Source organism: Pan troglodytes, chromosome 14 (genome assembly GCF_028858775.2).
Source record: "Pan troglodytes isolate AG18354 chromosome 14, NHGRI_mPanTro3-v2.0_pri, whole genome shotgun sequence".
Lineage (NCBI taxonomy): Eukaryota > Metazoa > Chordata > Mammalia > Primates > Hominidae > Pan > Pan troglodytes.
In genome coordinates, this window is record NC_072412.2 from 117,791,978 (window position 1) to 117,806,318 (window position 14,341).

The 14,341-nt window shown below is 47.7% G+C and overlaps 1 long non-coding RNA gene across 1 annotated transcript; it reads right to left on the bottom strand.

Annotated features, from left to right (window-relative positions):
• Positions 1-743: 743 nt before the first annotated feature.
• Positions 744-7,859, bottom strand: LOC134808249 (uncharacterized). Its single transcript, XR_010150785.1, has 3 exons — positions 6,766-7,859; positions 2,555-2,875; positions 744-1,205 (listed from the first exon to the last, which is right to left on the bottom strand). It is a non-coding gene; the product is annotated as an uncharacterized LOC134808249 (long non-coding RNA).
• Positions 7,860-14,341: the final 6,482 nt, after the last annotated feature.

Consider the following 14,341-nt stretch of genomic DNA (forward strand, 5'->3'; position numbering starts at 1 on the left):
CCCCACCACGCACCAATTCACCTGGAACCTCTGGATGTGATTTTTTTCTGATATAAAAGAATGTTTGCCAGGGGCTTCTCATCTGCCACCAGATGGGGAACCTCTAAAGTTGGCAGGCGAAGATGAGTGACTCCAGGAAGGGCTGCTGCCAGCTCCCGGCCAGGAGGACAGCAGCATCTGCCCCTGGACAGCAGCAGGGAGGTGTTCCCCACTGGCAGGGCAGGACCAGCGAGCCAGCCACCAGGACAGGAACTGCCATGGGGGGTGGGTGTGCAGGCAGCACTGACTTGAATTGCAGGGGTCTCTCCATGAGGGGCCACAGCACGCAGTGCCGTGCCGTGCGAGGTGCCCACCACCAGGCTTGGCCGCTGCTTGTGTCCACAGGTCACAAAGGCCATGTAAGCATCAACGTTGTCATATACAGAGAACACTCACTTCTCACGGCTGCTGCATAAACCAAGTCAGATTACATGAGTGAAGGCGTCTCCACCACAGGGCACAGAAAAAGAGCCCTGTAGAATCAAGTGGGTCTGAGATGTAATCTTGAAATAACCAGTGGGAAGGAGGAGAAGGTGGAAATGGAAACGTAGGTGTGGACGCTGCCAGGCTCTGGGAGGGGGTGTGGTCCCCTAGAGAGAGCTGCTGCAGGGAAGGGGCTGGGGTGACAGAGGAACTTGGGGAAGAAACGTGTGGGGTGTGGGGAGAGCCCCCAGGGGAAGCCCAGCAACAGGAGGGAGGGGGTGTGGTGCAGGGATCTCCCAAGAGGCCATTCATCAGGTCTGGCAATATTTGGAGATGAAGGATTCGTCTGGGCACCTTGCAACTCACATATATGCAGCCAAGAGTCTCTGCCATCGAAGGGATCCCAGAGCTCTTGCAGGATCCAAGTCTTTATTTTTTAATGGGAAAATAGATCAGGGAGAAGCAGCTGATGATAACTGCACTTTCAGTTGCTTGGCAGGCAGTGGAATTCAGGATCTTACACACTTCGAGTTTTGGTCTTATACCCCTCCTGTCTCAGCCAGCAGAATGGGGAGGCACTGTCTGTCTGGAGTCAGGAGCTTTGAGAAGACTGAGTCCTGAAGCAACACGGCCAATCCATCTCCTTGATTCTGGGTGACAGCCACAATCCGTTCCCAAGTTTCATGGCCTGAGAACAGTGGGGGCCACTGCCATAGAAAATAATACGCAGTTGGCCAAGTTGCCTCCATCCTTTATTTTTTTTATTTTTTATTTTTAAAGTTTATATCTTTATTTTTATTTTTATTTATTTTTTATTATAATTTAAGTTTTAGGGTACATGTGCATATTCTGCAGGTTAGTTACATATGTATACATGTGCCATGCTGGTGCGCTGCACCCACTAACTCGTCATCTAGCATTAGGTATATCTCCCAATGCTATCCCTCCCCCCTCCCCACAACAGTCCCCAGAGTGTGACATTCCCCTTCCTGTGTCCATGTGATCTCATTGTTCAATTCCCACCTATGAGTGAGAATATGCCTGTTTGCAGACGACATGATTGTATATCTAGAAAACCCCATCGTCTCAGCCCAAAATCTCCTTAAGCTGATAAGCAACTTCAGCAAAGTCTCAGGATACAAAATCAATGTACAAAAATCACAAGCATTCTTATACACCAACAACAGACAAACAGAGAGTCAAATCATGAGTGAACTCCCATTCACAATTGCTTCAAAGAGAATAAAATACCTAGGAATACAACTTACAAGGGATGTGAAGGACCCCTTCAAGGAGAACTACAAACCACTGCTCAAGGAAATAAAAGGGGATACAAACAAATGGAAGAACATTCCATGCTCATGGGTAGGAAGAATCAATATTGTGAAAATGGCCATACTGCCCAAGGTAATTTACAGATTCAATGCCATCCCCATCAAGCTACCAATGCCTTTCTTCACAGAATTGGAAAAAACTACTTTAAAGTTCATATGGAACCAGAAAAGAGCCTGCATCGCCAAGTCAATCCTAAGCCAAAAGAACAAAGCTGGAGGCATCACACTACCTGACTTCAAACTATACTACAAGGCTACAGTAACCAAAACAGCATGGTACTGGTACCAAAACAGAGATATAGATCAATGGAACAGAACAGAGCCCTCAGAAATAACGCCGCGTATCTACAACTATCTGATCTTTGACAAACCTGAGAAAAACAAGCAATGGGGAAAGGATTCCCTATTTAATAAATGGTGCTGGGAAAACTGGCTAGCCATATATAGAAAGCTGAAACTGGATCCCTTCCTTACATCTTATACAAAAATCAATTCAAGATGGATTAAAGACTTAAACGTTAGACCTAAAACCATAAAAACCCTAGAAGAAAACCGAGGCATTACCATTCAGGACATAGGCATGGGCAAGGACTTCATGTCTAAAACACCAAAAGCAATGGCAACAAAAGACAAAATTGACAAATGGGATCTAATTAAACTAAAGAGCTTCTGCACAGCAAAAGAAACTACCATCAGAGTGAACAGGCAACCTACAAAATGGGAGAAAATTTTTGCAACCTACTCATCTGACAAAGGGCCTCCATCCTTTAAAGGAGGGCTCCAGCGTCCAGCCAGTCATAGAGCCCCCTGGCTTTGAAATTCTCATGCAGGTGTGGTTTCTTTCCAATGCTTTCAGTGCACATGATTTAGTACTTAGGAAAATTCTCGAAGCTGACTTTTTCGAAATCTCAGTTGTGCCATTAGAAAACTCTTCTTTAGCAGAGAAAGCACCCAACACAGATTTGTAACCTCTGGGGATCGCAGAGTTCTGAGAAAGGCTGTGAAAGAAAATCGAAAACCAGCTCTGAGAAGCTGCTTGGAGCAGCCAATGGTGATTGAAGGGATGTCAGCAGTTATTCCTGGAAGAAAGGTAGACGGTTCTTCATAAGAAAATTCAGTCCACAAAAATGCATATTTTTTTTACATTAAATTCCATAGTACAAAAAAGGAGCATGTAGTTTTTCTGTGACTGATATTTTTTGAAATAGGAAGTCATGTTGGCAATCGTAGGTTACATAGGCTTTATGCAGAGAGATCATAGTTTGCTGTAGCCATATTTCAAAAATTTGTTTTGCCAACATTTCCCAAGCATTTTTTGGATGCACTTTTTAAAATGCAAGATAAATGGTCATTTCTAACCCCTACCAGCAACTACAATTCAGACTTTCAACGTCTGAAGGGATGCTTGAGGTTGTGAGAGAGAAAACCCATTGTAAGTTGGGCTAAATGAGAAACAAATACATTGGGTCACCTAAGCTGAAAAGTTCAGTGGTAGGACTAGCTTCTGGCATGAGAAGTGCAGATATCAAACAGTGTCATCAGGAGCTGGGTGATTTTTGCTCTGATTTCTGCTGAGTTGGCTTAGGTCTTAATATTTGAGTGCTAAGGAGATGGAGTCAATGATTCGATCTTTAACCTCCTCTTGGGATTCAGCTCCAATGGTAAACAAGATTCTCTTTTCCAAAAGTCACCACATCTCATTGCATCTTTTTGGCTCTGGCTGAGTCAAGTGGCCATCATGGAGTGAGCCACTGGAGCAGTGGAGAATGCACTGGGGTCCCTAGCTAGGCCTGGGTTGTGTCATGTCCCTGGAGGCGGGAATGGCACCCTGTGCTGGGACCACATGGACTGGGAATGGGCCATTCCACAGAGCTTCCACCACCAATAGTGTAGCTCCAGAGGAGGGCTGCAGATGCTACACAACAAAAGAGTTGTCCACTACACTTTCCAAACAGACAAATTGTGGGGTTACTATTAATATTACAGGGGAGGCTTCACTTAACAAAAGGATACTTCAGAGGAGGATTCACTGAAAGCCTTCTTTAAGCAGTTGTCTCTAAATGCAGTTAATCACTTGTTTAGTGATCATTAATGCTTCAGTGGAAAGACTGAAGGAAGAAAATCTTAAAGCTGAAATGTAAGAGTCACTGTCAATGGAGAATCAATCAAGAAAGAAACAAAACAAATTTGAAATGGTAAGTTAGTCAACTGGAAAATAGAATTTGATTTACATAAAACTTCTCACAAACATGACTATGCATGAAGCCAAGCAGTGTCTATTGAGAAAGAAAACTGCACTTATTTACGAATATGTTTAGGAATGGTCCTAGTTCTCGTAAGCAAGCAAAATCATTCTGTGAGTTTTAGTTACCCCTAAGTAAGTGATTAGAGGGCTTCCAACACTGCGCTTCCCCAGCCCTTAACTTTGACCAAGTCAGCCACTAACCTACAACCCAGCACTTTGACAAAGGGCCACTGAGTTGTTTGGAGCGCCTGCTAATATTAGAGACTTTCTGGGATACCCAAGAAGCCCAAGATAGTTCTTGAGATCAGTTCTTGTATTGACTCTTACAATTGAAACCAGACGCAGGTGGGATTTTATTCAGAAAGTTCTTATTACTTATTGGCCATTGAATGCATATGAAGGTTCTCATTTAACATTTACAAATCATATAGGTCAATGTTCATTTCTTTGGGACATTTTAGTTCCACTATAATAGAAATTGTTGTCATGTTAACTTATTTTATTTATTTTTGTTGTTGCTTATATTTAGTCATTATGTTTACTGGCACATTTGGGCTAATGGCTCACTTTAATAAACTGTTACTTTTATTATTACAAAATACCTGCTTTTGTCTCATTTAGAGCCATTAGGCCTAAATTCTTCATTATCTTCATTATTTTTCATTAATATCACTATTTTTTCTTTCCTTTTTTATATCCTAATATCTATTTGCCTATTCCTTTATTTTCAACTTTTCTTACCACTTTGTTAGGAAAATTTTTTTTACACAACATGTAGTGGATTTTTAAAAACACAGTCTGACAATCTCTGCTTTAATAGGGAAGTTTATGTCATTCACATTTAGTGTACTAAGTAATATGCTTGACTTTATTCTCTATCTTACTTTATGTTTTCTAAGATACGTATATACTTGTGTGTACTAAGTGATATGCTTGACTTTATTCTCTATCTTACTTTATGTTTTCTAAGATACGTATATACTTTGCTCTGTCTTTTTTTTTCTTTTCCTCATTTTGGACAGTTTGATCCATTTATTTCCATTTTTCCTCTGTTAATTTGGCATTTCTGTACTTTTTTATTCAGCTACTAACTATTCTCCCATTCCTCATTCTTATAATTCATATACTTTTTTTTCATTGCTGGATAAAAACCAGAAACCAAAGTGTTCTATTCTATTACTCTTTACTTCAGGCAAAGTAAATAATATAAAACAGTTGGATTATTTTACTCTGTTCCCTCCTTATAACTTCTAGTTATAGCTAAGATAGTTTAGCATTTTTAGTTCAAGAAAATTTTTAGAATTTTCCCCTGAGCACTATAATCAGCCTTTCACTACTAATTTTCCATCTTTATTATTATTAATTTGGAATTAATGCTAAAGGCTGCAAAATTCTTGGCTACCCAGTATTTTTTCTCTTATTTACCATATAATTGTTTTTAAGTTGACAACAGATATGTTGACACTCAAGTTTGTTCTTTCCCTGTCATTCTCTTAACTGTAGATATGGGTATAATTTCATTATTAATGAAGACAAAATAAAACAACACTGTGTTACCTCTAACCAACTACAAAAAATTATAATGATCACTAATTACCTTTTAATAGTCTATGTTCAAACTTAATCTTAATCCTTGTATTACTAATCAGATTCTACTCTGAGCATTTATAAAACCCCTTCCCACTGGTCTAAACGTGCATGCATATATTTACGCGTGTGTTATGGGTCAGTAGAGTATCTGGGAAACGGAAATGGCTGTGGAGATGGACTTTATGTAAATGATCATTGGAGGCTGTTTAGCTCACTCTGTTACAGTTTTGTTCTCAATTTCTCAGTGTTTTTCTTGCCATACTTTCACATCCTGCCTGTATTTTAGTAAGACACTATCATAGGTATTTTAATTCCTACCCCATGAGATAGACCTCTTAAGGGGAAAACTCTGCCACCCCAGTACAGGCTTTGCCTATACAAAAGCTGCTGAATATATATTTACTTTACCTGAAATGTCAGCTTGGGGCATGGAAAAGATGTGTCGGGGGTGAAGTCTCTCCTAAGGCTGCCAAGCTTCCCTTGGGGGTTTCTGACCTCAATCTCCTATTTCCAGGGAAAGCCTCTTGAAGAGACCGTCTCATCTTGGTGGGCCATTGCTTGGAGAGGGACAGTAAATGCAGAATGGGGTGTGACGATGCAAACAACTGGGAGGTGGGTGTTCCCTGCACATGGGACTTAGAAGCTAAGCCGGGGAGGTCCTGGTAAACCAGGATAGGACATGTTGGTCAGTAGAGTAGAAGAAGTTCTCCACGCAGCTCAGACCCCACCCGTACCAGCCCTAAGCATTGGAACCCTGCCCTGGGGAGAGCTCCCCATCCTCTCTCCCCTGGGTGGTGAACAATCCATTCTGCCTTTTACTTGAGTCTTTCCAAAGCACTCACATGCATTGTCCATGCATCCTTCTCACAGTGACCCTGTGGATTCAGGAAGGGAGATGGGACCAGCCCCAGGTCACGGATGAGAAAGCTGAAGCACGATCTCATCTTGGTGCATTTGCCCCCAGCCCACACTCCAGATGCTGTTTCCCGAGAGGACAAGTGGGATTTCTGGTTTGCCAAAAATAGTCTCTGAGGGTGTTACTATTTTAAGAATAAATGTCACTGAAAGAGGCCATTGTCCTGATAAAAATAATGGGATAATTGAAATGCAGACACTGATTTTAGGGGAACTTACATAAAATAGGCAGATGAAACAGACAGAACAGTAATTTTCCGCAAACTCATGTATTTCCTTTCATCACCGTTTCTTATTGTTCCTTCAGAACTGAGAGCTGTTTTGCCTGGACTTTGCATCTTTATGCTAGTAACTGCCGGAGAGGGGGCAGGGCTGGGGCGGGGCCGAGTGCAGTCGTGAGGCCTGGAGTGGAACAGGGCAGGCTGGAACGGTGAAGGAGTATCTTGGAATTCCTTTCCCTCTGTTTTTCATATACCCCAGGAATGGGACAATATACTGTGATTTCATTCATGTTGTCATTCATGTGCTCATTCAATAGATGTTTCTGAACAGGGCTGGGAGTTGGAATGCAGGGATGAATGAGCCCACCCTGGCCACAGAGCAGCTCAGAACTTGCTCTGGCCCTCCTGAGATGCAGACCGGGTCTCCTTTCTCCCAGAGCCATATCTGGGATCTGAGGCCTGGACTCAGCCATGTTCCTCACTCCATGTTCATTTGTTTGGGATGTTTTAGTTAGTGTCTGCCTAAAAGCACATGCCTGCCGGGCAGCACGCTGCCCAGCCATCTCACCCAAGGCCTGCTCTCACACCAGCCTTAAAGACGGGCTCTGAACAAAGTATCCACATTTCATTCAAAGATTGATGGAGGAAAAGCATGTTAGCCTGAGTCCACACTGTCATCGCCCCGTGGTGGGGAGGACGGTGGGGCCCGTGTGGTTCGCAATGCCCCGCATCCTGCACCCCAGGGGTCTGGGGACAGCTGCTCCCCGGCTCACATGCTTCTGCTAACAGGACTGTCAGCTCCTGGCGTGCTCCAACCCCTGTCCTGTGCCTTTGATCACCCAATTAGCCTGCCCTCTGTTTCTGGGGTTTTGTTCTTACCCATACAGAAAGCAAAAAGTTAAAATACTAAATTTTCCCTTGTTCTTATCTTTTCCCTTTGCAGCTGCCGTTTTCTGGTATTCAAGGGTTTGCATGTTAAGACCCCTTCTCTTGGGTTGACACCATCCCATGATCACGTGCCCAACCCCTAGGAAGGCAGAGCACATGCATCCTGGCGGACAGCTGCTGTCGATCCATCTGTCAGACTTGCCATAACTAGCATATGGCTGAAGCTTCCGGAAGCACCGTCACAGGCGACTCATTCAGCGCCTGTTTGTTGAGCAGTTACTGCGTTCTCATCACCACCCACACTAGGCGCGGCGTCAACACTCAGTGACCCTGAGAAGTGGCTTTCTCTTCCTTTCCAGGAACAGTGCCTGAAACTTACATTGTCCTCAGATCCATCAAAAGAGTAAACACTAGATCTCATTTATTCAGTGCGCTTAAAAGAAAAACCCATTCACAGTACATTTCCTTCAGCTCTCTGAATCTCCATGTGGTCACAGGCTGGTTTCTACTCGCCAGCTCACTCTAGGACTGTGTGCTATTAGTTTCTACAAATAATTCCACTCGTTGGGTGTCCAGAGAGTCAGGTCATCAGAGTGAACATTTTAAAACTCAGCCATGGGAGCTTCCTAAGGAATGAGAAAGCTGACGCTTTCGATTGCTCTGAAAAATCAAAGTCCTAACAGCTTCATTTTAGTCTCTGCACAAAACAGTCTCATTATTTTTGAAACATCTGATTTGAGGGCGATTTGTGTAAAAAAAAAAAAAAGTGTAAGCCTAGTCCCCTTGTGACTTTAAGGCTAAAAATCAGACAGTTCTCTGTGGGGACATCACCAGAAAACGGCCTCACCTACATTCAAGACGCCTCCTTCCTCCCAACCTGCTAGAATATTAATTCCTGCAGTGGCAATGGTAAAAGGTCAGTGACTTTTCACCTTTTAAAAATGAGTTTCCATGGTAACAAAACCACGATGGACAATTCACAGTGCAAAACAAAACAAAACAAGCCTGAAGTCCGGGCCCTGCTCAAACTTCAGCCGTGAAGACACTCGGCAGCCTAACCACCGTTCACGCAAACTTAGCGATCTGCCTGGTAAACAAAAGCGGAATTCAGAAGCTCAGTAGGACCCATGCGCCTGCAATCCCGCCTTGCTGAAAACATTTGAGATTAAAATTTTAGTTTCATGCCTTAGTCCTTCAGCATATGGCAGGTGACTTTCAAACAAAGTAAACGGGAAAGAATAATTGGCTGACGGGAGATGGGAGAAACAATTGTGTCACCAAGTCTGCAGGCCCCAGCGCTCCCCGCAGCCCAGGTTTGTCGGGAAAATGCACCGTATCTGTAGCTCTTGTGGTTCTGGGGGTGGCTTTTGTTTGTATATTTAATTATACTGGTAGGTCCAAACGAACTACACAATTTATAGACTCCCGTTTCTCATGGAAGAAGCAGAAAGTGATCTATTTGCAGGAGTTATGTATTTTTTTCAGGCACTTTACGGAGACACCCCAACCCCCCTTGGCTGCTGACTGTAAAATAAGAAAACTATTACCCAGCTGGGGCAACAATAGACTCCCACAGTGCCTTTCTGCTCAGCTCACAGCTGCAGGAAAGTGGAGGCTCAGCAGCAGGCAGCATTCTTCCCGCAGCCCCTTCTGTGGGCAGGGAGCCTCCCACTGATCCAATGTATTTCTATGCAAAGCGCAGAAGAAGTGACATTTTAAAAGTTTTGACCTTTGTTTTTTTTTTTTTTTTTTTTTTGCATGAACCGAAGCATACATTTTTTAAACCTTCTGACAGGGTGTCTGTTAGAAAAGGCAATAGCCATTACTGTAATAATAAAATGTTTCAAAATTTGAAAATTCTATATTGAATATAATGCACAGATAACCTTTGTGTAGAAAATGATAGTAATGGGGGCTTGGAACCACTTTCTTATTGTTCCAGGAAAACAGATTATGACAGATTTCAGGCATATTTAGAAAACAATATCACTGGACGCAATGTTTTCATTTGCTAATTTCAGACTTTCATGATTTTTTTTCCCGAAAATGATTTGGAAGAGTTTTGCATTTATATCATAAAGTGCTTCCATTTAATATTAGCAGTAAGGTTATTTGTTCAGAAAGCCATTCTTTGCATTAAAAAAGCATTATTTATAGAATTTAGTTTTCATACCAACATATTTAGGTATGGTTTTTTTTTTTTTTTAAGTTTAACTTTTATTTGAATCCAAACTTCTCCAAAAAAAAAAAGACAACAAAATAACCAAGGGACAAAATGACAGCGACTTTTCTTTTAAAGACCTTCCAATTAGTAAGGGACATGAATGGGAGAAGGGCTCAAAGTAAAAAAAATAACAGAAAATTAGAGCAAATGTGACGTTAAATTATTTGCAACGAAAGATAGAAGAATGGGAAGGAGATGAGATATCAAATTCTCAAGTTAGAAGATTATGTGACTTTTGAGTCTCAGACTCAAAAGATGCAGGATGGAGTGTGACTGTTAAAACAGCTGGGAGGACTGGAGGACTCGGCCTCAGGCTGCTTCTGAGCGCCTTGAGTTTCCTAACTTGCCCAGCTGATCATCGTCATCAGATTTTAACTTTTATTTTCAAGACTAGAAGATGTGCAGGGCGAAGTGAGCATTTATCCTCTCTAAGGTGCTCAAAAATAAATGTTCCAGCCCCTTGGCTTTTCTGAAGCCAACTTAATAAAAATGATCATCTACTCCAACAAGCTGTAATCATCTGACGGGTTCATGCTGTCCACTGCACAGAGAAAACCAACTCACTGAGGCCAGGGCATTGCAATAAAGAGTTTAACTGACGGAGGAGACTGAGCTATCACCCACACCCATCTCACAAAGACGTGGAGATTAGGGATTTTCGCCGATAGTTTCGTAGTCAGGAGATAGGGAATGGGTGCCACCAATTGGTTGCGGATGAAATCGTAGGAGCGTAAAAACGTGAGTCCACCTCTCAGCGTGGACACGTTCCCCCCGCGCTGAGTCCACCTCTCAGCGTGGACACGTTCCCCCCGCGCTGAGTCCACCTCTCAGCGTGGACACGTTCCCCCCGCGCTGAGTCCACCTCTCAGCGTGGACACGTACCCCCCACGCTGGGCCCACCTCTGAGCGTGGAGACTTTCCCCCCGCGCTGAGCCCACCTCTCAGGGTGGACACGTTCCCCCCGCACTAAGCCCACCTCTGAGAGTGGAGATGATCCCCCCCCGCGCTGAGCCCACCTCTCAGCGTGTAGACGTAACTCCCGCGCTGAGCCCACCTCTGATCCTGGACACGTTCCCCCCGTGCTGAGCCCACCTCTCAGCGTGGACACGTTCCCCCCGCGCAGAGTCCACCTCTGAGCGTGGACACGTTCCCCCCGCGCTGGGCCCACCTCTGAGCATGGAGACGTAACTCCCGCGCTGAGTCCACCTCCGAGCGTGGAGACGTTCCCCCCGCGCTGAGTCCACCTCTCAGCGTGGACACGTTCCCCCCGCGCTGAGTCCACCTCTCAGGGTGGACACGTTCCCCCCGCGCTGAGTCCACCTCTCAGCGTGGACACGTTCCCCCCGCGCTGAGTCCACCTCTCAGCGTGGACACGTTCCCCCCGCGCTGAGTCCACCTCTCAGCGTGGACACGTTCCCCCCGCGCTGAGTCCACCTCTCAGCGTGGACACGTTCCCCCCGCGCTGAGTCCACCTCTCAGCGTGGACACGTTCCCCCCGCGCTGAGTCCACCTCTCAGGGTGGACACGTTCCCCCCGCGCTGAGTCCACCTCTCAGCGTGGACACGTTCCCCCCGCGCTGAGTCCACCTCTCAGCGTGGACACGTTCCCCCCGCGCTGAGTCCACCTCTCAGCGTGGACACGTTCCCCCCGCGCTGAGTCCACCTCTCAGCGTGGACACGTTCCCCCCGCGCTGAGTCCACCTCTCAGGGTGGACACGTTCCCCCCGCGCTGAGTCCACCTCTCAGCGTGGACACGTTCCCCCCGCGCTGAGTCCACCTCTCAGCGTGGACACGTTCCCCCCGCGCTGAGTCCACCTCTCAGCGTGGACACGTTCCCCCCGCGCAGAGTCCACCTCTGAGCGTGGACACGTTCCCCCCGCGCTGGGCCCACCTCTGAGCATGGAGACGTAACTCCCGCGCTGAGTCCACCTCCGAGCGTGGAGACGTTCCCCCCGCGCTGAGTCCACCTCTCAGCGTGGACACGTTCCCCCCGCGCTGAGTCCACCTCTCAGGGTGGACACGTTCCCCCCGCGCTGAGTCCACCTCTCAGGGTGGACACGTTCCCCCCGCGCTGAGTCCACCTCTCAGCGTGGACACGTTCCCCCCGCGCTGAGTCCACCTCTCAGCGTGGACACGTTCCCCCCGCGCTGAGTCCACCTCTCAGCGTGGACACGTTCCCCCCGCGCTGAGTCCACCTCTCAGCGTGGACACGTTCCCCCCGCGCTGAGTCCACCTCTCAGGGTGGACACGTTCCCCCCGCGCTGAGTCCACCTCTCAGCGTGGACACGTTCCCCCCGCGCTGAGTCCACCTCTCAGCGTGGACACGTTCCCCCCGCGCTGAGTCCACCTCTCAGCGTGGACACGTTCCCCCCGCGCTGAGTCCACCTCTCAGGGTGGACACGTTCCCCCCGCGCTGAGTCCACCTCTCAGCGTGACACGTTCCCCCCGCGCTGAGCCCACCTCTGAGCGTGGAGACGTTCCCCCCGCGCTGAGTCCACCTCCGAGCCTGGAGACGTTCCCCCTTCGCTGAGCCCACCTCCGAGCGTGGACACGTTCCCCCCCGCGCTGGGCCCACCTCCGAGCGTGGAGACGTTCCACCTGCGCTAAGCCCACCTCTCAGCACGGACACGTTCCCCCCGCGCTGAGTCCACCTCTCAGCGTGGACACGTTCCCCCCGCGCTGAGTCCACCTCTCAGGGTGGACACGTTCCCCCCGCGCTGAGTCCACCTCTCAGCGTGGACACGTTCCCCCCGCGCTGAGTCCACCTCTCAGCGTGGACACGTTCCCCCCGCGCTGAGCCCACCTCTGAGCGTGGAGACGTTCCCCCCGCGCTGAGTCCACCTCCGAGCCTGGAGACGTTCCCCCTTCGCTGAGCCCACCTCCGAGCGTGGACACGTTCCCCCCCGCGCTGGGCCCACCTCCGAGCGTGGAGACGTTCCACCTGCGCTAAGCCCACCTCTCAGCACGGACACGTTCCCCCCGCGCTGGGCCCACCTCTGAGCATGGAGACGTAACTCCCGCGCTGAGTCCACCTCCGAGCGTGGAGACGTTCCCCCTTCGCTGAGTCCACCTCCGAGCGTGGAGACGTTCCCCCTTCGCTGAGTCCACCTCCGAGCGTGGAGACGTTCCCCCCGCGCTGAGTCCACCTCCGAGCGTGGAGACGTTCCCCCTGCGCTAAGCCCACCTCTCAGCACGGACACGTTCCCCCCGCGCTGGGCCCACCTCTGAGCATGGAGACGTAACTCCCGCGCTGAGTCCACCTCCGAGCGTGGAGACGTTCCCCCTTCGCTGAGTCCACCTCCGAGCGTGGAGACGTTCCCCCTGCGCTAAGCCCACCTCTCAGCACGGACACGTTCCCCCCGCGCAGAGTCCACCTCCGAGCCTGGAGACGTTCCCCCTTCGCTGAGCCCACCTCCGAGCCTGGAGACGTTCCCCCTTCGCTGAGTCCACCTCCGAGCGTGGAGACGTTCCCCCTGCGCTAAGCCCACCTCTCAGCACGGACACGTTCCCCCCGCGCAGAGTCCACCTCCGAGCGTGGAGACGTTCCCCCCGCGCTGAGTCCACCTCCGAGCGTGGAGACGTTCCCCCTGCGCTGCCTCCACCTTTGAGAGTGAAGACGTTCCTCCTGCTCTGAGTCCACCTCTGAGTGGAATCCACAGGACAGCCTCATCATGGCTCACCTGTCCAGGTGGAGTTAGCTGGTCAGAAGTGCAAAGTCTGAAAAGACATCTCAAAAGGCCAACCTGGGGCTCTACCATGGTGATGTCGTCTGCGGCATACCTGGGGAAGTTACAAATCCTGTGGCCTCTGGAACAGCAGCTGATTGCCATTTAACGGTATCTTAGCAGAACCCCACTGCTCTCATAATCCTGACGTTGTGGCCTTTCATTTAGTTTTAAAAGGTGGTTTTGTGAAGGGTTACTATCATCCTTACTTTAAGGTTAAACTATAAACTAACTTCCTCCTGAAGTCAGGTTCGCCTGCACCCAGGAGTGACCGAGGACGGCTTGGAGGTTAGGAGCAAGATGGAGCCAACAATGTCAGATTTCTCTTAATGTCATAATTTTGCAAACGTGATTTCACAGCTAAGTGTTCTCCTTGAACACAGGCCTGGGCACCAGGAGCCTGGGGCTGAGATTTAAATTCTATTTCTCCCGTTACTCCTTGCTTTGGGCTGATCACTTAACTTTTCTTCTCTCTTCCTTGAATATGGAGGCAATAACAATCATTATTGCCGTCAGACGGCGGCCGGTGGATAACTAGTCAGTGTAAATTGCTAAATTGACAGGACTGCTTTCGCTAAATCACGTAATTGTTAAAAATACTGCAGACATCAAGAGCCTGATTTAATTTAGAAAATTCAGATTGTGTCTATAGCACCCAAACCATTTGCCAACTCAAACTCATTCAAGTAAAAAGATAAATCAGTCAAGCTGACACAACGCGTTTATGAAAAATTTGTA